Source organism: Panthera pardus, unplaced genomic scaffold (genome assembly GCF_024362965.1).
Source record: "Panthera pardus isolate Hobbes unplaced genomic scaffold, ASM2436296v1 HiC_scaffold_16, whole genome shotgun sequence".
Lineage (NCBI taxonomy): Eukaryota > Metazoa > Chordata > Mammalia > Carnivora > Felidae > Panthera > Panthera pardus.
Window position 1 is genome coordinate 11489440 of NW_026526721.1, and position 27118 is coordinate 11516557.

Consider the following 27118-nt stretch of genomic DNA (forward strand, 5'->3'; position numbering starts at 1 on the left):
GAAAGAAAGAAAGAAAGAAAGAAAGAAAGAAAGAAAGAAAGAAAGACACACAGACTACTGAGCAATCAAGAAATAGGTAAACAGTAGTTAAAAAAAATTTTTTTAACATTTATTTATTTTTGAGAGACATAGCGTGAGCAGGGGAAGGGCAGAGAGAGAGGGAGACACAGAATCTGAACCAGGCTCCAGGCTCTGAGCTGTCAGCACAGAGCCCGATGCTGGACTGGAACTCACGAACCATGAGATCATGACCTGAGCCAAAGCCTAAGTCAGATGCTTAACCGGCTGAGCCACCCAGGAGCCCTAGTAAATAGCAGTTTTTAAAAGTTTAGGTGAGGAGTGGCGCCTGGGTGGCTCAGTCAGTTGAGCATCCGACTTCGGCTCAGGTCATGATCTCACAGCTCGTGAGTTCGAGCCCCACGTCGGGCTCTGTGCTGACAGCTCAGAGCCTGGAGCCTGCTTCTGCTTCTGTCTCTCCCTCTCTCTCTGCCCCTAACCCACTCACATTCTGTCTCTGTCTCTGTCTCTGTCAAAAATAAATAAACATTAAAAAAAAAAAAATTTAAAGTCTGGATGAATGTTAGGATTTTTAAGCAGATGGCTAGAATGTGTCTGAGCAAAGTCTGTAACCTTTCTTCATCTCAGCTTCAGAAAGGTAAGCTAATTAATGAGAGCTAAAGGAATAAATACTCATCCTTAATTTCGGTATCTACATTAAAATCCCAAATGTTGATATTTTAAAGTAGAAGACCTCTATAAACGTGTATTTATAAAATAGGAAGACCATTCTTAAAGTAGTATTTATTAAATATCATTCCACATGAAAATGAAAATTATGGTGAAAGAGGTTTGTTATTTGATTTCCATTTTATTATCATAAAGGGAGATTATTCAGAAAATATGAAATGATTTCAAAAGACAAAATAATGTACTAATAAATGCTAAATGTAGAAGTTTAAAAAAGGCTAAACTTAACATGAGAAATAAATTTTTTTGAGAAATAAAATTTCTAAACCCTAAATTGTTGGCAAAATTTAAACTGTTAAACTCTATATTAAATAATTTGAGTATCTGAAACATCTTTAAAAACAGGTATGTGATATGATTCTTTTAGATTTCCTGAAGGTTTGGAAATGTTCTAAGGTTTGTTTTTGTTTTGTTTTGTTTTGTTTTTTTTTGGACAATGTTCTAGGGCTTTTTTAAATTAAAGGGGGAAAAGGCATAAATGAAAACAAGTATGTGAGATGAAATGAGGTAATTAAAATATATACTCATTCACAGAAACAGGAATCTTCACAATTATGTAATTCAAATAATCAGCAAATTTCTAATATACCAAAACAGGGCTAATTTAGGATTTAATGGCCTAAAGAGGAAAAGGAGATTATGAACATACATTATCAGTTTTTCACTTGATTACTGACCATGCCATCACAAAAATCTTATAATCCTTTTACATAAATAAGGAAAGGTTATGGGAGGGGTGAGGCAAAGGCCTGAGTGGTTCTGCAAACACTCCAATGACCCAGGTTACTGGATTCATAACCAAAAGACACCTAGTCTCAGTATTTTAAAATGTACTCTTGGGGCGCTTGGGTGGCTCAGCAGGTTAATCGTCCGACTTCAGCTCAGGTCATGACCTCGCAGTTCATGAGTTTGAGCCCTGCACTGGGTTCTGTGCTGACAGCTCAGAGCCTGGAGGCTGCTTTGGATTCCGTGTCTCCCTCTCTCTCTGACCCTCCCCTGCTCGCACTCTGTCTCTCTCTCTCTCTCAAAAATAAATAAACATTAAAAAAAATTTTTTTAAATGTACTCTTGGTAGGGAAGGTATTTTATATCATGAAACGTTTTTAAGTGAATCAGGCTCACCCCTCCTATTCTCCTTAAATTTACAATACTCCAGCAGTCCTGGATTGTAGACAGCTTCATGTGTGCTACCAGTGACAGAAAGGCAAGCTAGCTGGAAGGTATCAGAGGCCAGAGAGGTAAAGAAACAAAAAGATCTATTCTTTTTCATATTTAAAATGTTGAGCTTGCGTTTTAACGGGTCTATTGTCTACATTCAGTTCAGGGAGTCCACTCCCCACATTCAGGCTAATTTACTTGAAATAGATTTTCATGGTAGGTAGTGAACTTTAAATTCATTTCTTATAAAGAAGTATTTTTTTTTAATGTTTATTTATTTTTGAGACAGAGAGAGACAGAGCATGAATGGGGGAGGGTCAGAGAGAGGGAGACACAGAATCTGAAATGGGCTCCAGGCTCTGAGCTGTCAGCACAGAGCCCGACGCGGGGCTCGAACTCACGGACCGCGAGATCATGACCTGAGCCGAAGTCGGCCGCTTAACCGACTGAGACACCCAGGCGCCCCAAAGAAGTATTTTTTAAATTTTGTTTGAAAGTTGTTCAAAAGGGGATGGGCACCTGGCTGGCTCAGTCGATGGAGCATCTTACTCTTGATCTCAGGGTTGTGTGTTCGAGCCCCACGATGGTTGTAGAGATTTACTTTAAAAAATTAAAATTTAAATTAAAAAAAAGAAAGTTACTCAAAAAGTAGTTTTAGGTTCAAGGACTACAGGAATAGGAAGATACAGGATAGAAATGTTAAATTTCTAGAAATTTAGCATCAAGGAAGTATTGAAAAGAAAGGAGAAAAATGTCAATATGTGAGATAATAAAAAATATATACTTTAAACATCTTTACAGTATATAAAAATATCCTCAGAAACATAAATATATATACAATTTATACTCATATCATGGTACTATCTAATATTTGAGAGTTGTGAAGAATCTGGTTTTAGATATTTTTCTACCCACATTTTACCCCTGGTCTATAATAAAAATTAAAAGGATCACTAAAAACTACTGTCCCTAATTCTTTTCCTTTTGGAGCCTTTTACATCTCCAAAAATGCAAAATTAGAAAACCTCAAAGAAAGAAAAAAAAAAAAATCAAAGGAAATCTTTCTCTTCTATATGCATAAAAAAAAAAAGTCTGCAATGAATAGAAACGAGAAGAGCGTACACCCGTGTTCTATAGCGAGTCTTACAACAAACCCCACTCCTGTGAAAACTGTTTGAGCAGGAGATGAACACAAAGCCGAAGCCGCCCTGTAAGATTACACAGAAAGGCAGGATGTACACAAAGCCCTTTTGAAACACAGAGAAAAGGTACTGAAAGCCAAACAATAAATGGACAAAGGAACTGACAAATCCCAAACATATAGCCAACCTGATCAATGCCAAATTGTCATGTCTCAAGTCATGGGCCTCAAATGGGGCTTCTGCCTGTGCTGCTGTTTCAAGCCGAGCAAGATGGCCCATAAGGGATGGACAGCCTGTTTATGAGTCAGATTTTAAAACTGCACGAAGGGTAAAGAACCTGATAAAAAGGAGAACCTTATTACTAAGTTCAAAGAGACACTGTCGACATTCTGTCTGAAAAACTGTCGTGAATATCCAAGTAGTTCTCTAAAACGGGAACAGGCATTCCTCCCAGATTTTTGTTGCTGGGAGAGGGGGTGGTGGCAGGGGACAGAGGTGAGAAGGGGACAGGTCAGGAATGCCTAGTGGTGAGGAATCACTGTCAGGCCCAGCTGTCAGCACATTACTTGGCAACACTCACTGGCATTTCAGACTATTTGTCCATTTATTTCTGCTTACTTTCCACAAAGAAAAATGCCCCAGCAGCTAGCCTCCAGAACTTCAATAAACAGATTTTAACCCCAATTCTTCTAAATCACCCTTACTTTAATATTGGCAATAGAAAATAGTTCATCTGGGAGCAATAAAACCAAGACAGCTACAAAGTTAAAAAAAAGAAGGGCAGCAAACAAAGACTGGGAAAAGGAATTTAAGAGATAAAGGAATTTAAGAGATAACCAACCCCTCTTTGAAGCTTATTTCCACTTTACACCACCAGCTAACTGCAAAGTAACCTCTGAAAAGTAAGTCATTAACCACGGTTTGTCTAACTTTTTAAAGAAATCAGAGTCTAGAGCACTATAACTGCAGATAGAATAACCACTCAAAAGGCTTCAATAAAACAAATGAGGGTCTTCATTTATTCGAGAAGGTTCTAGTTTCAAGAGGATCATTAGGAAAAAAAAATTTTTTTTTTCAAGGTACTAAAACTTGAGAAAGTAATTCCCTGGAAAAAGCATGTAATGTAAAACCAAACAACAAACAATAATTTTAAGAAACACTAAGTGGGAGAAGAGCATGTCAGACCAAACTTTTATGTTAAATATAAAACATATGGAATTACAAGACTATCAGCCATAAATAAGATTATGTAAATTTAACCTATTTTCAACTCACATACTTTTCGGTATTCTCTCAAATAGAAATTAATGACCCCCCAAAAGGAAATTTAACAGGTAATCATAAACATTTCTTTTGTCACATGAAAAAAAATGTAATGAACCAGGTAAAAGAACAAAATATCGTCATCTGCATAATGTGGATGTATACTGTCACTGAATAAGAGACGATCTAAAGTTTTCTTCCAAATGAAAACTTCAACTTCCATACATTACAAGGCACATGAAACCCTTATAGGAAAACCTGAAAATAAATTTCCATGCTGCGGCACAAGAACTAATCAACTTGTACACCTCTAAACACAGCAGCAGCCAAGCCTTAGGATTATCAGTTCACCTGTGGGAAGAGTGGAAGGCTAGGCAGAGGCAAGTTTTAGAGAAAGGCTCAGCTTTAGAAAAAAAGTCAAGAAACCACCCAGAAAGCGCCAATTGTGCAAAATAACATTGCAACACTGAAAAGAGCAAGAAAGCAGGAAGGCCTCCTGCCAGATTTTTAAGCCCGCTTCAACAAAAATAGTGCACCAGCTGCAAGTGGATAAATTAAATATGGGTTTATAGATCATAGTAAAAGAAGAAATGAAACATATGCATTCTGTGTTTAAAAAAACAACAACAAACAAATAGCCAGGTGCTAGTATTTACAAAATGCTCTACATTTGAATGTATTCATCAAAACTGAATTGGCTACATATAAGCCTTGATGAGAATAACTGAGAACCCAGCAAACATTTCACATCTTGGACATCTTCACAGATGTAGTGCCACAATGGATAGCAATATCAGTGAGACCCTCCAGTCCAACATAACGAACTCCCGATGCCAGCAAGTGGAAAACTCAATGGAGATGTGTTTTAATCCCTTAGAGTTTTTGCTAAGGACAGTTCAGTGCTTGCCCAATCAGGAGATAAAGGAAATCTGCATAGGTACATATTGATAATCTGATCCACACATAGATGCTAGCTGCCTCCTGCTACAGCTGAAGCTTATTTACCAATGTGTAAAGAATGGGCGAAGTCCAAGGGAAAAAACTGTACTGCAACATCAATGAAAAGTCACTGAGTGTCATGAATGAGAGCAAAGGACAATGCAGTCATTAATAAAACCAACTGCGCCCTGGTGACCCAGGGGACTTCTATGCAGGGTAAGATTTATCATCACTAGGAAGTTTTAGGACTAAAAACCGTTCAATAACATTAGCATCACTAAACCACTAAACAGACTGTAGCTAACAGAAAACCAGACCGCTGTAGAAGGCAAGAGATACACGATTCAAATCTTTAATTTCACTCCACTTGACTGAGATACACTGAAATGTATTTAAGCCTGAGAAAAGCTGAAAAGAATCGTGGTCATCATTTACTGAAGATTTCACTAATTACTTTAAGTAGATCCAGCTGTATCACTGCAGTACAGAAAGGAAGTTTGGAAGTCTCTGTTAAAAAGAATCACAAATACATTGTGATCTGGAATAGGACTACAAAAGAAGAAAATCCCAGACTTCCTCAGTTTCATATTCTCTTTAAAAAGGCTCACTTCTATTTATAATATGAAAAATGTGGGAGAAGCCAATTTTATGCTCAAAATGTGGATTACAATTCAGTTTATCTAGAATTACATTTTAGGCACGTTTGCACACTTAATGTTGACTGCATTTAATTTCAATGTTGTGAAACCCAGTAGAGCTATTAAGCTTTATAATTCCAAATAACACTCAAAAGATTTTTGAAAAGATAACTGTTGTTACTGAAGGGAAGAAAAGTTAATTCATTCAATATGTATTTCACTGAATAACATTCATCTAGATGTGGACATTATAAAACTAACCTTTCATTCCCTCTGTGACAAAGGTTTTATTTTCTTGACATCCCAACTTTTAAATGGATCTTACGAAGGTTTCGTCTAAGGGAAATTTTACTTGAGAATTTGAGCCAATTTATTAAGGTCAACCCAGCTTCAAAACTTACCACAAAGGAATGAAGTAAAGCCTCAAAATAAATAAGTTTATTAATTCAGATTTCCAATGTTAATAACCACAGAGCAAAGAGAGCCCTCTCACACTGCTGGTGGGAGGGTGAACTATTACAACTCCTTTCAAAAGCAATGGGACAAGAAATGTATCAAGAATGGGGAAAAGGGACTCCTGGGCAGCTCAGCTGGTTGAGCTTCTGACTCTGGATTCGGGCTCAGGTCATGATGTCACAGTTTCCAGAGTTCAAGCCCCCCTGTCAGGCTCTACATACTGACCAAAAGCCTGCTTGGGATTCTCCCTCTCTTTCTGCCCCTCCCTTGCTCACGCTCTCTATGGCTCTCTCAAAATAAATCAATATACTAAAAAAAAAAAAAAAGGGGGGGGGGGGGAAATGTTCTTAACTCATGTACCTAATAATTCGATTCCTGCCCTAAGAAAATAATCCAAAATGCAAAGCTATATGTCCAAAAGGTGTTCACTGTGACTTTATTCTGAACAATTAAAAACTGAAATAAACTTAAATGTTTGATAGTATAGGAACATTATTAACAGCATAGGTAGAAAATATAGGTAAATTATGATATTGTATCTATACCATGAAATATGTGACCATTAAAACAATTAAAAATGCTTCTCAAAAAAAAAAGTTTAGAATTTTATACATGGTATTATGTCCACCACGTTTTTCTTTTTAAAAAATGCTCTGGCAGGGGCTCCTAGGTGGCTCAGTCGGTTAAGCATATGACTCCTGATTTCAGCTCAGGTCATGATCTCATGGTTCATTGGTTCAAGCCCCACGTTGGGCTCTGCACTGACAGCGTGGGGCCTGCTTGGGATTCTCTCTTTCTCCCTCTCTCTCTGTCCTTCCCCCGCTTGCACAAACACTCTCTCTCTCTCTCAAAATAAATAAATGAACTTTAAATAAAAAATGCTCTGATAGAAGAAAATATACCCCCAAATTACAAGTTGGATAAGGAGTTATAAATACTCTAACATCTAAAATGGTATAATGATTCACAGCTACGACTTTCATACGTATTGTATCAAATGAGATAACACACTGCAGTCTTGCAGAGGACTGTGAAAGCTCAGAGGGGAGAGAAAAACAACTACCAACAGGACTGAGACCGTAAGAAGTCACTTTGCAGAATAACTAGCAGAGTGTGATTTAAGTTAGGAGCTGTGTATCCATACAGAGATCACAGCACTGTAGGCTGAAGAAAGGCATGATGGTAGGGACAAACTACCCTATAAAAGTACAAAATGCCCCCAAGGTCTAAATGATCCTGGATGGCAGGAATATAAAAGGGGTAAGAGAATACAAGAGATGCTACGCAGGGGAAGGGATCCCAGTAGTGGAAGGCGGCCTTCAAATTGCCTGGCCATCTGAGGAAACCTCCTCTTAATTCAGACTGCAGATGCTAAAGAGAACAGCAGCTATACAAGTTATTTGATTTTTAATTCTCTTAGAAAACTGAGTGAAATCACGCAAAAATGGTCATGTGTCACTTATTACCATTTATAAAGCAGCTGACTCAGAAAGCTCACTGGCTCACCCATTTTTAAAAGAGCTTTGCATAGAAAGACATTACTGATTAATGTTTAAAATCACCTTTTATGTTCAGAACATCTAAAATCCCAATTTTGAGGGCGCGTGCGTGGCTCAGGTGGGGAAGTGCCTGACCCTTGGTTTTGGATCAGGTCATGATCTCACAGTTCCTGAGTTCAAGCCCCGCGTCACGCTCTGTGCTGGAAGTGCACAGCCTGTTTGGGATTCTTTCTCTCTCCCTCTCTCTCTGCCCCACCCCTCATGTGTGCGCTCTCTCTCAAAAATAAATTAACAGACAAAAAATTTTTTTAATCCTAATTTTTATATTTTCTTCCTTTGTGGCTATATTTCAACAGGCAAGATCCAGAAATCGAATTGAAAAATGTTACTCTGCTGAAGAGAATAGAAACTAGAAATCTATACAGCCACCCCATCTATGTGAAATTCTAATAAAGGTGCTAACACTTGAACGTCCTCTGTTACAAGAGGCCTATGTTGCTCCAAGGAAAGCATGGGCTTTGCAACAGCATTGGCAGCAGTGAGACCACAAATCATTCTAAAATAAAAGTAAACTTCTGTGGATTCTCACAGGTTAGCAAAATTTCACTGAGCCATCGTCACCAGGCAAGGCAGAAGATAATCAACAGTTTAAAGTCATCAGATGGAAAGCATCCAGTAAGCATCCGGCTCTGGAACTTACTGCCTCTGAGCCTTGTTGAGTTGCTTAGGCTATTTCTAAGTTCTAGATTCTTTATCTATAAAATGCTGGTAATAATAGTACCTAACTGTAAGGTCCATAATGACAAAGACTCTCCCTGACCCCACCTTAATCAAGTTCCTTTAAGCCCTCCTCTCAAGTAGGCCTTGGCTTTGGCCCCATCTGGTCTTCAGTCTGCCTACCTCAATTTTCGCAAGAATCATGCTAAGCTAGTTTCCTGAGAACCCTGCTACCCTTGATATTTGATCACACTTGATATGTGATGGAGTTCCTCATCCCCGAACCTTTGATGGATGAGTCTTGGCCTGCCTTTAGCAAGAATCCCCGCCCTGATGGCTCTTCATAGTAATTTTCCCCTCTACTGACCCTCTTCACCCCGCTCCTTGGCTGTAAACCCCCACTTGTCCCTGTGTTCAGAATTGAACCCAATCTCTCTCCTCTATTACAACAGTCTTGAATAAACTCTTCCTCACAATTTTAATGAGTGTGAGAATAACCTTTTTCTTTAATGAGGATTAAGTGAGTTTTAGTAAGTAAAAAGTGTGGAACAGTGCCTTAATGCACTTTTCTTCAGTCACAATTATCAGACAGTAAATGTAACAATGACTATATGTTTAAACATTACCATTGCTCAGCTGAAGTAAAATGATGACTATTTATTACATGACAGTTACTGTGATAAACTTACAAATTCAAAGACAGAAGGATACAGGTCCTGCATCAAAGAGCTCAAATTTAGAGCAGGAACAGAGAGTAAACAAATAATTCTGGCATAGTGGACTTCATACAACAGACAGCAGGCCAGGGTACAAAGGCAGCAGAGAAGAGAAACTGATGAACTGAACATGGTAGAAAGGTCACCAGTTAGCACACAGGCTTTGGAGAATAAAGATAAGTCTGCAGAATCACTGTCTAGGTTGAGTGTGAACACTTGGGAAGGAAGCCATCCCATGGACAAGGGTTTAGGATGGAGGGAGCTGGGACCAGACCATGTCCTACTAGCACTTCTTCCTGGACAAGAGAGCTACTTAAACATTTAATAGGAATGTGTCAAGACCAGATTTACCTTTACCAATTTATTTTTTCCAATTTGCCCCTCTGAGGCAACAAAGAAGTTGCATTTGGGGAGACCCAAACAGACACACATTACATATGGCAAGAGAATGTAGTCACTGACCATAACAAGTACAAAATTAAAAAGGAAAACAATGAGCCTAGACTGTGTGCAGAAATACATCAAGGAAAGATACCCAAAATTAATACATCTACATTAGGCAACCATAAGTATTTTATTTATTATATGACTACTACAGATTGTAACTATTTACGAGTGAACCAGTCTTACAAAAAGAACTGAATTTACCTACCATTTGCAGATTTCTGCCCATGCTCTCTCTCTGTCCTCCCTTCTTGCCCTGGCTAACTCTTCCTGTCATTCTGAATTTGGGCCACATGTCTTCTTTGGACCCTAAAATGGGTTAAGCGAATCTCCTCTGGTTGCTTGTGCATGCTCTTAGCTTAACACCAGATCCACTATAAACTACTTTTTCTCAGAAAGCAGCTGACTCAGAAAGCTTACAGGATCAAGCTTACATCCTGTTTCTTACATCTGTTACATGGTTTGGCCCATAAAAGGCATACAAACAATGTCTACTGAATGAATGAATGAAGTAAATACTGAGAATTCCACGTGATTACCCTTCCATCTTCAGTGGGCACCTGCACAGAGTGAGAACTGAAAAAGGGGTCTTTTCCCACTGAGATTCCTGCTATAGTGTAGTACTACAAAGATTTGGGAACCAATTTTTATTCTCCAAGGTAACAGATACCAAAGCAAAAACATACACACAAAACCCCACGCCCCAACGTGAGAATTTTTAACTCCAAATGATGTTTCAAGGAATTCAACAGAAATGAACTACTAGTTTCCTAAACTTCACGGTATTATTATATTAGTCATGTATTTTCAAGTCAGTTATCTGGAGTTCTGACAGAAATATGAAAAATACAGTCCCAACTAATGAAGCAGGTGCTTAAACATATGCCTTTTCAAGGGAAAAAAAGCTATGAATTAGAACACTGATGACTTTATTTTACTTGAATATCTTAACATACGCAAGGTGGCAGGTTTTTTTTTTTTTTTTTTTTTGGATAAATCTTCTAGATTATGTGCAATTATAAAAATACTTAGGAGTTCTTCTTTATCTGCACACAGCATAAGTCTTTCTTAGAAACAGTCTTCATTTATTTGGCCTTAAAATCAAACAAGTTCAGTTTAACATCAGAGGCTTCCCTGTTTGTTTACTCAGTACCAAAGCAGGTTATCACTGCTTTTTTTTTTTTTAATATGAAATTTATTGTCAAATTGGTTTCCATACAACACCCAGTGCTCATCCCAACAGGTGCCCTCCTCCATGCCCATCACCCACCCTCCCCGCCCTCCCACCCCCCATCAACCCTCAGTTTATTCTCAGTTTCTAAGAGTCTCTTATGGTTTGGCTCCCTCCCTCTCTCTCTCTCTCTCTCTCTCTCTCTCTCTCTCTCTCTCTCTTTTTTCCCTTCCCCTCCCCCATGCTGTTTTTAAGAACATTTTAAAATTTTTTTTTTTTTTTTTTTTAACGTTTATTTATTTTTGAGACAGAGAGAGACAGAGCATGAACGGGGGAGGAGGGTCAGAGAGAGGGAGACACAGAATCCGAAACAGGCTCCAGGCTCTGAGCTGTCAGCACAGAGCCCGACGCGGGGCTTGAACTCACGGACCACGAGATCATGACCTGAGCCGAAGTCGGCCGCTCAACCGACTGAGCCACCCAGGCGCCCCTTTAAGAACATTTTAAAAGCAAGGTGGCCACAGGATTCCAATTCAAGTCGTATGATATAATGAGTGGCCACTGAATAACATTCACAATCCACTGACAACTGTCCTTGTCTATGTATCTGAAGACTGTCCTAAAAGCAAGCCATCTCAACTGTTTTATTTTATTTTGAGAGAGAAAGCACACATGTAGGGGAGGGCAGAGAGGGAAGGAGAAAGTGAGAGTGAGAGTGAGAGTGAGAGTGAGAGTGAGAGTGAGAGAGAGAGAGAGAGAGAGAGAGAGAGAATCCCAAGCAGGTTCCTTGCTGCCAGTGTGGAGTCCAACACAGGGCTCGGTCTCCCGAACCGAACCAAAAGATGATAACCTGAGGTGAAACCAAGAGTTGGACCCTTAACCAACCAACTAAGCCACCCAGATGCCCTGTTCTTTTTTTTTTTTTTTTTTGAAGTTTATTTTGAGAGAGTGTGCCTATGGGTGAGCAGGTGAGGGGCAGAGAGGCAGAGAGAGGGAGAGAGAGAGAGAGAGAGAGCACAAGAGGGAATCCCAAGTAGGCTCCACACCATCAACTCAGAGCCCAATGTGGGGCTCTACCTCAAGAACCATGAGATCACGACCAGAGACAAAACAAGAGACACTTAAAGGAATGAGCCACCCAGGAGTGCCTCTTTTTTCTTAAAAGTTAATTCATTTCCAGTTGAAACTGATACTAACCCTTTGAGTTGGTCGACAAAATGATGTAACAAAGGAGACCACCCTGTGAGAATCAGTCCTGTTCCCTGAAAAACTACCACTCCTACTCCAAATTCTACACATTAGAAACATGGAAACCTAAATATATCACAGAGCATCTCCTACGGAAAAGCAAAGCAGTGCCTAAGTTGTTTAACTACTGAGGTTAAAACTCTTTAAACTTAATTAAGTAGAAGACTGGACCAGCTATGGTTAGGACTAAAATAAAGTGAATATTCTGTGAAATATACGTGAAGCATGTCCAAGTGGTGTTGAAAAATCAACCATATTAGCCATTGACAAACAAAACAACCCACACCAGATAAAGAGAACAGCTTTCCCCATAAACACACTATGGGGGTCCAGGAAAACTGCAGTCTAGTCTCCGATCTGCTCACTCACTAGTTCTAGGACTCTTGGAGCATGCCCCATATGTGAAGAATCTCATCCTGATTTTATTAGCACTCTGCTTCCCTGCAGCAGTTAACCAATGAGACCATCCAACCTGAAATTTAAGGTACAGAATAGAGGGAAAGAAGACAAAAGTTGAGTTCAAGGTAGCCAGGCAACAGGCAGATGGATTCAGACTTCCCAGTCAGAGAGAGCGAAACGTGTCACTGTAAACAGTAACTCTACCCTGAAAGTGGAGAGGCCAGAGAGATACGCAGGCGAGCACTTAGCGCAGTTCAATTGCCTTGCCATTAACTTAGCCATCTATCCAGACTCATCACCGTGTACTAAAAATAGGACACGAGAATGCTTTTATACTATCCCAGCTGCTAAAAACATTAAGAGAACACATTTCAAAACAGGTATCAGAACTTGTACCCAAAAAGAGAAATGGTAACATACGTTTCTAGTGTGAAAAGCACAAACCAAGAAAAATGAGATGTTGATGACACCTTGCTTTTATATAGCACCTATCTGTGAAGCAGTTCAAATATTTTTGCAAATTAAAAAAAAAAAAAATCTAATTATAGTACTTCTAACAACATCTCTGTGACATCGGTAAAATGTAAATATAATTACTTCTGTTTGGCCACGGAAGAGAAGTAGAGGCATATTTAATCACTCTGCAAATTAGATTCCTGATCTAGCTCAGTCCAGTACTTGCAGCATCCAATACAGCCAAATCACCAAGTACCCTGTCACGGTTAACAACATAAAATAGAAACGTGAACCCCACAGTTACCTATGTTCAAGAACTCAACTCTAAAATTCAATAGTTAAGGCAAAATTGGCTTTAGTTGTAGAAGGAAAACACTTCGAAAATTCTATTTAAGATGTGGAATCTACTTTTGTTTTTAGGAGTAAATTGAAAAACTATTATAAACACCACTTGAAATTTAGAAATCACCGAAAAAGTAAAAATTCTATTTTCACACTAACCAACATGAACTGACAGCTTTATGCCTCATTCAAAGGAAAGGAATTCAGTTTAAAGTGCAAGGTCAACATACACAAAAAGACACACTGGCCTGGGAAATGAATAGGTTTAACAACAAAAGATGAGTCAACTAATACTTGTAGATCTCAGGGACTTGAAAGAAAATTTTATTTTGCCTCAAAAAAGGAATTCAATTGTCCCGCTGATGGCAAGGACACGAGATCACTTTTAAGCGTTTTATTTGTACTTTTTAAGAGCTATTATGGTGATGTACCTTTAAAAGCCAGTATATTATTACAACATTTAGGGGCACCTCCTTAATATACTGAATATATCTAACTCCTCTCAACGCCAACTCTTAGTGAAATAATTCTTTCTTCCCTCAATACTACTTAGATAAGGCACAGCCAAAACAGCACGGGATGACAAAACCTGAACTTGCTATGGGAATTTCCAAACAGATAAGAACTTAAGAACTGTGCAAACACACCCCAGGTTGAAAGACAAGAGAAACTTGAAGAAAATAGCCAGTGAAAATATGAGCACCCTTCTTAAAAGGTAAACTCTTCAATGCCAAGTCTATCTTCTTATAAATTCTATTCAGCCCCTGGCATCTGTGTTAATGCCAACAGGGAAAATGACTTCTCCTGTCACTATCAAAAGCAACTCACTCTAATGGAATGATATGATGTCTAGAATTTGCTTCAAAATAATCTGGAGTGGGGCCTGAAGGGATAGCTGGAACAAGATTGTTCAAGAGTTAACAGTTACGAAAGCTGGGTAATGGATATGGTTCATGGGGTTTATACTCCCCTCGCTTTTGTAGGTGTTGGAATTTTTCGTAATAAAAGGTTAACTAGAGAAAGAAAAGAAAGTTAGTTTTAGAAAGTATCTCTCAATTAGCCTATTTTTATAAGCCAACAGCTCAGGAGTTACTTAACCGAGAATTCAACAGGAATAGAACATAACTACCATGTAAAAACTTCTTTATAGTTATAAAACAATCAAAATGACCCTGTGGGTTTTCTGTTGTTCATACCAGAGTAAAAAGCTGAATTAAGAAATCACCTGTCTCTAGATTGATATTTTTCCCCTTTATATGCCATTCCAATTAAGCCTGGTTTGAAAGAATGACTGGTTTTTATTTCATCCTGACAACACTCTTTCTGAAATAATCAAAGGGAATTATGTGATACTCTAGAGAAACTACCCACAAATCCAGACTTTAAATAAAGCTTAGCAAATTTTAAACTATCCATTTTATCAGTTTCTAAGAGCTAACCTTAGATTAAACTAAATAAAGCTAATTTTTAACATATTACCTGTATTTTAATAAATACTCTCATAAATCATGCTATTCCATCTTTGGAAATTTTCATTCTTTCAGGTCCTCATAAGAACTGCAACACGAAAGAGACCAAGGCCCTGACTGTCTTCTATTCAACAGAATCAGTACTCAGATGAGTGCCATCAAGATCTCTTTAGTCTCCATAAGTGATTGCAAACACTTGACAATCAAGATTAATGTCTGACCTGTGAGTTGACCTTAACCACAGACACTTTTCTTAAAGGAGATACATGTTAGATTAGATAAGCAGTCACACGGAAACTCAGTTATTACTGAATCACATTTCTTTACATTCTACTACACATTATCAGCATTCTACTAACACAGAATTAATCAAAATCTTTTATTAGGACAGAGAAAATTAAATCCTAGAATGGGAAACAATATCTCGAAGGGCTCACAGTCTCTAACAGATATTACATGGGACTCTTTCTCCTCTTTGATCCGGTAGCTTTACTCAGAGGCATCTGCTTCAACAGCAAACATGCACATTATTTAAGCTGTCCTTCTGCACACACTGCTAACCTATCTGGCAGAGTAAATGTTTCTAAAATGGATAGCAACTATAAAAAATGAAAACAGAGAAATTCATCACAACTCAAAAACTGGTCCCTGAGCTCTCTGATCAGAGTCTACATTTGGTATTTCAAAATATTTGAAAATTACATTAAGCAGCAGGAGTTTAATAGCAGGAGCTTAATAGCAAGAGTTTAATAGGTTAACCACGTCATCTATATGGTAACTTTTACAGCTCTGATCACAGCTCTTTATAAATGGACACAAAAGGTACCCTTTAGTAACAGACAAGGAATTCAATCTGTGCATTACAGGAGACAAACCAGTTCTCAGATCTATACTGAGACAAGTATTTCATGCATTCACCTCAGCAGGGTGGATTTCCTGCACAGTGAAGGGCCAAATGGCTCAAGATTCAGTCACCTTTCCAGAGCTCAGAGGGAAGATGATTAATGCTTCAAAAGAACAAGGAATGGTGAACTTGTTCAATGACTTGCTTACAAAAAATCAGTTGCCAACTAAAAAATGCTTCAACCTCGGATAAAGCAGGCACTCAAACACATAGGTTCAAGCAGGGGTGAAGTTCTTGAATGACTCACTTTAAACTTCTCTCTAGTGTATCAGTCATAAAAAGATGATAGGACTATAATCAATTTATTATCAAGTTTACTTTCAGAACATTCAAAAGACTGCAAACTCCAAGCTATAAACAAGTGATCTCTGAGCAAACACAAAATGGAAAGAAGAAAAAAAAAAAAAAAAAGGAAATGAGCTTGATTCTCCAGGAGCTGATTATCTAGTCTGATAATCACCTTGGTCCCTTATTTTTCAGACCTACACCTTTTATTTTATTCTTTAAACTTTAAGTTTATTTCTTTATTTTGAGAGTCGGGGAAGGGCAGAGAGAATGAATCCCAAGCAGGTTCCACGCTGTCAGCATGAAACCCCACATGGGGCTTAATCCCAGAACTGTGACATCATGACTTGAGGTGAAACCAAAAGTTGGACGATTAACCCACTGAGCCACCCAGGTGCTCCTGGCCTATACCTTTCATTACTGCTTCGCCCACTGCTTGTTGTGTTTTGTTTCCTCTTCTCTCCAAAAGTCTGCGCAGGTCAACATGCTGCACTCAGGGAGATGCAGCCACTCTCTCACTCAACCCTGAGACATATATGAAATTCCCTTCCTTGATAAAAACTTCAAAAAATGGTGCCAACAAAAATATCCCACAGGACCCAAAGTAACAAGAAATGTCCAGAGGAATGAAATCTACCACTTTCCTTTGAAATAAATTAACTGTAGAAATCATTATGTTGTATACCTGAAACTAGTATAATATTATGTCAATTATATGTCAATCTTTAAGTATTAACTGTTAAGTGATTTTTTAAACTAAAAGATACCTGCTTTAGAAACAATAAAATGCAAAAGAATATTCTATCTATCAAACAACAGGCTGCTGTGGAGAGTATGAGTAAAGATCTATCAAAAAACACAAAAAGCAAGGAAGAGTCACTAAATTAATAAAGCACAATTTCAAGGAAAAAGCTGTATATGTGATAAAAAAAAGAAATTTTATTTTCATAAGATTCATAACCCACAATGAAAACAACAGTTGTAAAACTGCATGCTCCCAATAACATGAAAACACATAAAGCAAAAACAAAAGGCAATCTCTTTGTATTTACCGGTTAAAATGTAGAAAGTAATAAAACTTAAAATACAACTAAGACAAATTCCTAATTCACACAGTAGCCAAAAACTAAAATACATAAAACTGTCACAAGACAAGTGTCACAAAAACCAACTCATTTAAGGGAGCAGCAACCTGGTACAGAACAGAATACCAATGCAGTGAGGAGTTAAAAAGGAAGCACAGAAGTCATAAACTAGAGGGGCGCCTGGGTGGCTCAGTCTGTTAAGCATCTGACTCTTGATTTCAGCTCAGGTAGATCTCACAGTTCATGAGTTCAGGTTCTGTGTCAGGCTCCATGTTGGGCTCCGTGCTGACAGCTTGGAGCCTGCTTGGGGTCCTCTCTCTCCCTCTCTCTCTGCCCCTCCTCCACTCATGTTCTCTCTCTCTCTCTCTCTCTCTCTCTCAAAATATATAAACCTAAAAAAAAAAGGTCATAAAATAGAGTGTATACAACTTAATGGGGAAAAAGAAAACACAAATACTACACATACACATACAAATCAAGGGGAATATACATTTATACAAATAACACACCTAGAACACAAATATTTACACAATAAAGCTATATACATGCTTTGGCTTGGGATTCAGGAGGCACTCATTAAAAAGGGTAAACATAAGAGGATACAATCTCATAATCTTCTTAATTATAGGATAAATACCATCTATGGTATGCAATTCGGTATGTAAAGAAAAAGTAGTCTTGGGTAAGAAATGTTTAAAATCATTATGCTGTTCTCATGCTTACCCCTTCAGGTTAAAAAGTCAGGAGTGACATACCAGTACATTTAGGAAGTAAATGGAATACTCTGGCAAATGTCAAATTAAAATCTTTTCTTTCTCATATATCCTTAAATTCCTATCTCCTAAGGAAATTATCTTCAAACTTCTGTTAAGCAAGAAAACTTTCTGTACACAAAACCTCATATAAACTTGAAATATAAAAGCCGAGCTGCTCTGGCTAAGTGTGGGTAGGGGCCACAGGATGGGAGCAGTGCCACAAATGGTTACACAGTACCCACCACCAATACCATAGCCAGGCATGGGGCTAAGGGAATTGAGAAGGGAACAAAACAGAGTCCATGCTCTTAGGGAGCTTATATTCCAGAATGAGGAGATAGCCAATAAATAAGTCAACAAATAAATATGATCATTTCACATACAGAGAACCACTCCAAAGAAACTGAGGTAGGGTAACAAGGTAAGTGATGACCGGAGGTGGTGTCTGGGGTTTCTTCGTGAGCCTGGGTAGTCAAGGAAAGACTCTCTAAGAAGACATTGGGGTATTTTCTGGGTAGTTCTAGAGAAGGTTTGACCAATGCAAAGATCCAAAGAAAGAAAAGCTGCTGCTCAAGGAATAGAAAGAGGCCAGGTGAGCTTGTATAAAGTAAACGAGGACAGTGTAGAAAGAGGAAACTGGAGAGGCAAGAGAGGCCAGACCACAAGGATGTCTTAAAAGTGAGGTTTGGATTTGAAGTGTGGGAAGTCTTTGAAAGGTTTTAAGCAGGAGAATAACAAGACCTGATTTATGCTGTAGAAACTACTGTGTGGAATAGATCCCAGCTAAACAGGAATCAAGAAAATCAGCAAGGAGGGCTTGGCAGACACTCAGGTGAGACAGTGGTGGTCAGAACTAATGTTTTAACAGTGGAAATGATGAGGGCTGGTCGGATTCAGGATATATTTGGACAGAAAGCCTACAGAACCTAAGAATGGATTAGATTCAAGGTGGGCAGGAGAGAGGGAACAAGGATAGCTATGACACTTTCCTGCTGCACACTTGGGTGGGTAATGGCACCATTAACTAAGATGAGAAGGTCTCAGGTATGCAGATTAGGGTAGGGATGGCATTAAGAATTCTGTTTTGAGGAGCCAATCTGGCTCAGTCAGTAGAGCATGCAACTATTTGATCTCAGGCTTGTAGGTTTGAGCCCCATGTTGGATGCAGAGACGACTTAAAAATAATATCTTTAGGGGCGCCTGGGTGGGTTAGTCGGTTAAGTGTTGAATTCTTGATTTCAGCTCAGGTCATGATCTCGTGGTTTATGAGGCTGAGCCCCACATCAGCCTCTGTCTGTGCTGACAGTGCACAGCCTGCTTGGGATTCTCTCTCACCTTCTCTCTCTGCAACCCTCCCCTGCTGTATCAAAATAAATAAACTTTAAAAAAAATCTTAAAAAAAAAAAAAAGAATTCTGTTTTGACCATGTTAATTTTAAACAGCCTATTATTAGCTACCCAAGAAGATCTGCCTAGCAGGTGCCCCGCTGACCATATAAGTCTGTAGTTCTTGGGAGAAGTTGGAATTACAAATGCCCACATACTTGCCCAGCTCTTCCCTGCTCTCCTACTTCTATATTCCCATGTCAAACCCTTTAAAGCCTTCTCAGAATCCCCAGTGGTTTTCTTTTTTTTTTTTTTTAATTTTTTTTTTTTAACGTTTATTTATTTTTGAGAGAGAGAGACAGAGCATGAACAGGGGTGGGGCAGAGAGAGAGGGAGACACAGAATCCAAAACAAGCTCCAGGCTCTGAGCTGTCAGCACAGAGCCCGACACGGGGCTCGAACTCACGGACCGTGAGATCATGACCTGAGCCGAAGTCGGACGCTCAACCGACCAAGCCACCCAGGCGCCCCTCCCCAGTGGTTTTCAAAGCAGTGTGAAAACAATGCTTATTGGGGCACCTGAGGGGCTCAGTCGATTAAGTGTCTGTCTGACTCTTGATTTCAGCTCAGGTCATGATCTCAAGAGTTCATGGGATTGAGCCCCATATAGGGCTCTGCAAGAAGCCTGCTTGGGATTCTCTCTCTCTCCCTCTGCCCCTCCCTTGCTTGTGCTCTCATGTACGCGTGTATTCTCTCTCTTAAAATAAACATTAAAATAATAAAAACTTAATGCTTATCTCCAACTTTCTATCTAAATTTGCCTGTTTTCATAGCGTGATCAGAATAATTAAATATTAAGAAAACATATTACCTAATACTTAAAATGAAAAAAAAAATGTAAATCACACTTGCTCACACTAGAATAAATTACATATGGTTTAAAGATTTCAGTGAAAGAACGAAACCACAAAAGTGTGCTAAGAGAAAATAAGGGTTAACATTTTATCAAATCGTGGAGAAAATTTTCTAGTTTTACATCACGGGGAAAAAAATCCTTAAAAATGGAAAATAATAATGGACTGGGTGGGGCAGGGGAGGTAACTAAACACTTCTATAAAAGAACCATACCACAAGTTTTCAAAGCAAATAAAAAATTGGTCATAAATATCTGAAGCATTTGACATTAGGAATTAAAATCCCTAAGTAAGGAGCTCACATAAATTAATAAAAAATATTAACTCCAGAAAATGTGACAAGGACAAGAGCAGAAATTCAAAAGAGAAGAAATATAAACGAGCAATTAACATATGAAAAAAGTGCTAAGCTTCTTATCCTCAAAAGAACAGAATTAAAACAAGGAGATACTGTATTTCACCTATCAAACTGGCAAACATTAAAATGGCAATGATATAGACTCGGAGCCCGGGCAGTAATTACTAAGCCCTTTCTGAAGACAATTTGGTAAATTATATCAGGAGCCTTAGATTTTATATGCTCTTTGACCTGCCAATTGCACTTCAGGGACTCCAACCTAAGGGTGAAGGGTTTCAGGGGCTGTTTGAAAAGATTTAGGTATAAATTATGTTTATCAGATTAGGATACTCTGTACCTAAAAAGGTTGCTTCAGAATCACATCTAATGACAGGAAAAGAAGGGCACCTGGGTGGCTCAGTCAGCTGGGCATCTGACTTCAGCTCAGGTCGTGATCTCGCAGCTTGTGGGTTCCAGCCCCATGCCGGCCTCTGTGCTGATAGCTCGGAGCCTGGAGCCTGCTTCGAATTCTGTGTCTCCCTCTCTCTCTCTCTGCCCCTCCCCCGCCCACACTCCGTGTGTGTGTGTGTGTGTGTGTGTGTGTGTGTGTGTGTATGTGTGTCTCTCTCAAAAAAAAAAATAATAAACATAAAAAAATTAATGACACGAAAAGATATTGCAGAAAAAATTTAAGTAGTAAAACATATGCTCGGGTTAATATTTAACAATAGGTATCTTCATAGGAAGATCTCTAATGATAAAATTTCAGGAAGCTAAAAGCAGTGTGTCTGTCTGGACAGATTAAGTGTTCTTTATGATCTTTTTTCTTTCATTATAATGAGCATATATTGTTGGATAATTAAAACTTCATTTGGGGGGACAAAATCAAAAGAGAAGAAATATGCATAAAAGATCTTGTGCATAAAAGACTTACTGAATGGAAATTATAAAAAAAAAAATAACAGAAGACATCTTCAAGTGACAAAATTATAATGAGGAAATTTCTCTTCTCTTCTAGAATAGAAAATTTTCTGTATTTATATACTTTCCCTTGTGAACATGCATTTCATTACTTACTTTTTAAAAGGTAAAATAAACTTTTAAAAATTAAGTTATTCCCAACCCTCTTGTGCTATCTTGATTTTAACCATACCAACTATCACACAGTATTTTCAAGGATTTATGCCCATGTTTGCCTCCTCTTCCTGTTCCAAAACTAGTTTTTCTTTATTATTCTAATATCTTCAGGGAGCACAAAGGGACTTTCCTGAAACACACTGGGCTCCATCATCTCCCTCCATATTGTCACCTTAGGTGACTTCAATAACACTTTAGCCCAGTGGTTGCCAGAGTCTGGTCCCTGACCTGCTCTACTGGGATATAGAATGAGCTGGTTAGAATGCAAATTCTTGGGCCCTGCTCTGACACGGTGAATAAGAAACCAGGTGGGAACCAACCTGACGTTTTATCAGTCTTTCAGGTGATTCTGATGCATGCAAAAGGCTAAGCACCACTATTTCAGCCTCTATGCTTTGGGCCTTTCTGAATCCAGAAACTCTCCTAAAAACAGTCCAATCATTTTTCAGATTAAATTTTTCAGAATTCCAATAGCAACAAAATTAAAACATTCAAGGGGACTGAACAGTTAAATCTCCTATCTTAACAGCTGCAAATAAAATTTTGAAAGAAAAAAAGATCCACAATGAAAGAAAAGCATACCTGTGAAGATGTCTTAAAGGGACCAATGAGTCCTAAAGACATGGTTTCAAGCCGACAGCCTCTGAGGTAAACACAACTGGCTTCAGAACACGCTAAATGCAAGCTCATTTAATTACACGTGTCAATGGTAGGGCTGCACAATCAATTAGCCAGAATACTGAGTAATAATAATGTTCAAGCCATAGCTAGATTAATGCAACAATCAGGTGTGCCTAAAACTTCAGAAACATCTTTATCCTGAACTAATGAATGACCCCATTTGGGGCAAGATTTATTGAGATTTGACATGATAATTAATATAGTCGTTTACCTGTGATGGAGGTATAAGCATGATAGAAAGAAAACAAGGTTTATTCACGGTCAGACAGAGTAACAAATTTTTGCCATATGCATTTGTTCGATGGGTTGATGAATCAAGTACTGAGCTAGTGCTAGAGACCAAAACAAAAAAGGTATGTAAGACGTCCACCCTGCCCTCCAGAAGCCTGCATTCCACTTGTATCAGCAAGGGGCCAGACAGGGATCTCCCTCTATCCTGGGGCAGGAACTTTATTTTATTCATTCATTCATTCATTCATCCATTCATTTAAATGTTTATTTTTGAGAGACAGAGAGAGACAGAGTGCAACCAGGGTAGGGGCAGAGAGAAAGGGAGACATAGAATCTGAAGCAGGCTCCAGGCTCTGAGCTGTCAGCACAGAGCCCGATGCAGGGCTCAACCCCATAGACTGTGAGATCATGACCTGAGCCAAAGTCAGAGCTTAACTGATTGAGCCACCCAGGCACCCCTAGGGCGGGAACTTTAAAACATGCATTATCTCTAATACTTGTTAGAGACAAGAAAACTGGGTGGAGTTTGAGAGGTAAGTCACTTGTTCAATGCCACCCAACTCCATACAAATCCAGGCTTTGCTCTGATCCCTCCACTCTTGTCCCAATGTTAACACCACTTTTACTCTTAAAAGGAGACATGAGGGGCGCCTGGGTGGCGCAGTCGGTTGAGCGTCCGACTTCAGCCAGGTCACGATCTCGCGGCCCGTGAGTTCGAGCCCCGCGTCAGGCTCTGGGCTGATGGCTCGGAGCCTGGAGCCTGTTTCCGATTCTGTGTCTCCCTCTCTCTCTGCCCCTCCCCCGTTCATGCTCTGTCTCTCTCTGTCCCAAAAATAAATAAAAAAACGTTGAAAAAAAATTAAAAAAAAAAAAAAGGAGACATGAGTATGCATTATTTGCACCTTACATGAAATTGTGCTAATTTTACAATCAAATCAATAATAAAAACGTTATGATTTTATTTCTTTTTATAAAATACTTATCTATTTTTGAGAGAGAGCACAAGCGGAGGAGGGGCAGAGAGAGAGAGGAATAGAGGATCCGAAGCAGGCTCAGTGCTGCCAACAGGGACCCCAACGTGGGGCTCAAACTCGTGAATCCTGAGATCATGACCTGAGCTGAAGTCAGAGGCTTAACCAAATGAGCCACCCAGGTACCCCTGCACCTTACATGAGATTATGCTAATTTTACGATCAATTCAAGAATAAAAATGATGTTATGATTTTCAAAGAGGCATATGAATTAGGTAAAATCAGGTAGCATCAAGCCAAGTAAAAAAAAAATAATTTATAAATGATCTCATTTTCTTTAATATTTATTTATTTTTGAGAGAGGAGAGAGAGAGAGAGAGAGAGAGAAAGAGAGAGAACACAATCAGGGGAGCGGAGGGAGGGAGAGAGAGAGAGGGAGTCACAGAATCTGAAGCAGGCTCCAGGCTCTGTGCTGTCAGCACAGAGCTCAATGCGGGGCTTGAACCCACAAACCGTGAGATCATGACCTGAGCGGAAGTTGGACACCTAACCAACTGAGCCACCCAGGCGTCCCTAAATGGTCCCATTTTTTGAATGGGAAAAATTATCTATAGAAGAATCAAAAAAAGGCAATACAAATATGGAACAAAATATTAATATTGGTTATACTGGGTGGTGGGATTACAGGCACTTGTCCTTCCTTTTTGATGTTCTTTTATAATGTAATTTATTTTTAAAATGATCATCCCACATTAAAGAAAAAAATTTTTAAACCCAGTCAAGATTCCATTAATCAGTAGTTCTCAATGGGTGTGTGCAATTCCACAATGGATATTGGAAAACCTAGTATTTTTGGTTGTCACATTCACTGGGAGGCACCACTGGCATTTAACAGGCTGCTGAGAACAGTCTCCTACGAGGAATTATCCCATGTAACTTCCAAATGTCTCTGGACATTCACATAGGGGAGAAAATCCATTTATAATTATCTGAGCCTAAAACCAAATTCCATCTTACAGATAACCACACAAGACTGTGCAAGGTTCTACTATACATTCAATTTGCTGGGAGTATAATTCAAGAGAACACTGTTTTGAGTTTTGCCAGAAGTTGTTCACAGTTCCAGCAAAGTCGTGTAATTAACTGTGATGCCTTTCTCCAAACTTGTAATAAATAAGTTTATTTGTTTTAAATGAATTAATGAACAAAAAGTTTAAAAATGAGTAATTTCTCAGTTTTAATGTTATTATAATAAATATCGATAAACAGAACCTACATAAACAAAAGCTACTTGGGGCTCCTCAGTTGAATGAAGGGCTCCTAATATGAGAAAGCTTGAAAACTGGGGCTTCAGTGGAAAAAGATATGAAAAGAGGGCAAGACTGGCTGGAGAGAGACCAGGTCCAAGGTTGGTGCAGGAGTGGAGTGAGGGATCTTTGAGAACTCAGCCAGATCAATAGTCCATAATTACAAGGGGGTTAAGGAATTCAGGATGAGGTATAAGCTTCTGACTCGGGCAGCTGAGTAAATATGAAGCCACTCAGACTGTAATACCAGAAACATGTTATTTTGTGTAATTAAAAAAAATTGAAAAGTACAAAATAAATCCACAAACATGAATGCTTAAATGAAAATACTGGCACAAACAAACAGCCCTTTTTCATGCAGGTATATAATAAAAGCTAAACGTACTTCTTCTCTCCTTGCTTTTGATATACACAAACGAACCAGAATGTTGGGACAGTAGTCATGAACACAACTGGATCGCGCCCCGTGGCCACCAATGACGGAAAGGAGCCGTGAGAGGGAATACCTGCTCTCTTTCCTCCCAGTGCCCGGGCCCCTGCCGTCAGCATCTTTAGGATTCTGCACAGAATTATTTTTAAAGATTCAGCTTCAAAACCCTTTTAAATCAGAGGTGTTCCAAGAAGCAGCAAGGAGGGGCCACCTGCAAGCATTTCTGCTGGACTCCAGCATAGGCTCTGGCTCCCTCTACTCCGTTGGGAGGCTCCGGGCCTGCCACCTGTACAGTCGAGCTCCCCTCCGCCACCCCCCCCCCCCCGCCCCCCCAAGGAGTTCAGGACAGAGTAACGGATATGGCCACAGAGCAAAGAAAATCTTTCAAGGGAAGTACAACTGGAAAGAGAAAGTACTGTAACGCCTAATTTTAACACTAATGGAGCCTCCCCTTCACACTAACTGCGGGGAATATCCCCAGACCCCATCCCTGCTTCCCACTTCACGCCAGTATGGCTCTTGGTGCTAGAAAGGGATCTGTGGCAGTAAGACTGACAAGCGGAAGCAAAACAGGAGGTAGGAGGGCACATCCTCTACTCCTAAGGCAGGTTCTGGTTGACATTCCCCCCTTCTAGCTCAAGGCTAGAGGCCTGGCTTACTTCTCCGAGCAAAGCACCCAGCCTAGGGGCGCCTGGGTGACTCAGCAGCTGAACGTCGTCTGACTTCAGCTCAGGTCATGATCTCGCAGTCTGTGAGTTCAAGCCCCGCGCGGGCTCAGTGCTGACAGCTCAAAGCCTGGAGCCTGCTTCGGATTCTGTGTCTCCTCTCTCTGCTCCTCCCCCGCTCATGTGCTCTTTCTCTCTCTCTCTCTCTCAAAAATAAATAAACATTAAAAAAAAAAAAAAAAAAAAAGCACCCAGCCTAGCTCCAAAGAGGATGAGCCTGGAGGGGCCCACACCAAGGCCAAGTTACCCTCTTACAGAAGTACCTTGATTATTTGAATTCCAAAGACCCCCATCGGTACCACATTTGTGCTTATTTAGTTCTGAGTTACTTTCCTAAAAGGGTATCTTTGAACACCCTCCCCATTTCAATTTTCTCATTTCTAGTTTTTAGTAAAAACCGTCAAAAAAGTTCAAATGGAATAAGTGCTTGCCTCAAAGACAGAGACTAGGAGAAAACTGTGAAAATCTATCTTGTTCCAAAGATAGAAAAGAGGAGATATCCTCTTAGAGGCCATAAGCAGAGCCAATCTCTAAGAAAAGAAACATCCAATTAAAAGTCTGGACCAGAAGCACCCTGGGCATGAGTCTGGCCCTCACAGCTCCCGTCTCTCCTCCAACTACCTCCAGCTCTTTGCTGGTGCCCTTGGCTTAGGCACTAGGCCCAGGACGCCTCCCAATTCCACCACCACTGCCATGCAGTACAACTGACCCATGAACTGGGTTCAACCGCATGGGTCCACTTATATGCAGATTTTTTCCCGTACCGTATAGACTATAAATGTATTTTCTCCTCTTTGTGATTCTCCCAGTAGCATTTTCTTTCCTCTCTCTTACTTTAAGAATACAGTGTATAATACACATAGCACACAAAGTATGTGTCACTAGTCTGTTTATGTTATCAGTAAGGCTTCCAGTCAACAGTAGGCTATTTCCAGTTAAGTTTTGGGGGAGTGAAAAAGTATATCTGGATTTTTGACCGTCTAAGGGTTAGCACCCCTAACCCCCTCGTTGTTCATGAGTCAACTGTACAACAAAGAGGTCGAAGTATGAGCCCTCTGAATGGGAACTTCCTATATACACTCCCAGAGAGTTAGTATTTATACAGCACGCATAGGCAGAGATAGCAAATGGCACAGTGGTTCACAGCACAGACTCCAGTCAGACTGCATGGGCCCTAATACCAGATCTGCCACATTCTGGTTGTGGGATCATGGGCAAGTTAACTAA

The 27118-nt window shown here is 39.4% G+C and overlaps 1 protein-coding gene and 1 long non-coding RNA gene across 7 annotated transcripts in view; one reads left to right on the forward strand and one right to left on the reverse strand.

Moving 5' to 3' along the window:
• Positions 1–27118, reverse strand: part of ITSN1 (intersectin 1) — a 219024-nt gene that overhangs the window by 168980 nt on the left and 22926 nt on the right. The window lies entirely within an intron of this gene.
• LOC109249728 (uncharacterized) lies at positions 13893–15013 on the forward strand. Its single transcript, XR_002072731.2, has 2 exons — positions 13893–14050; positions 14880–15013. It is a non-coding gene; the product is annotated as an uncharacterized LOC109249728 (long non-coding RNA).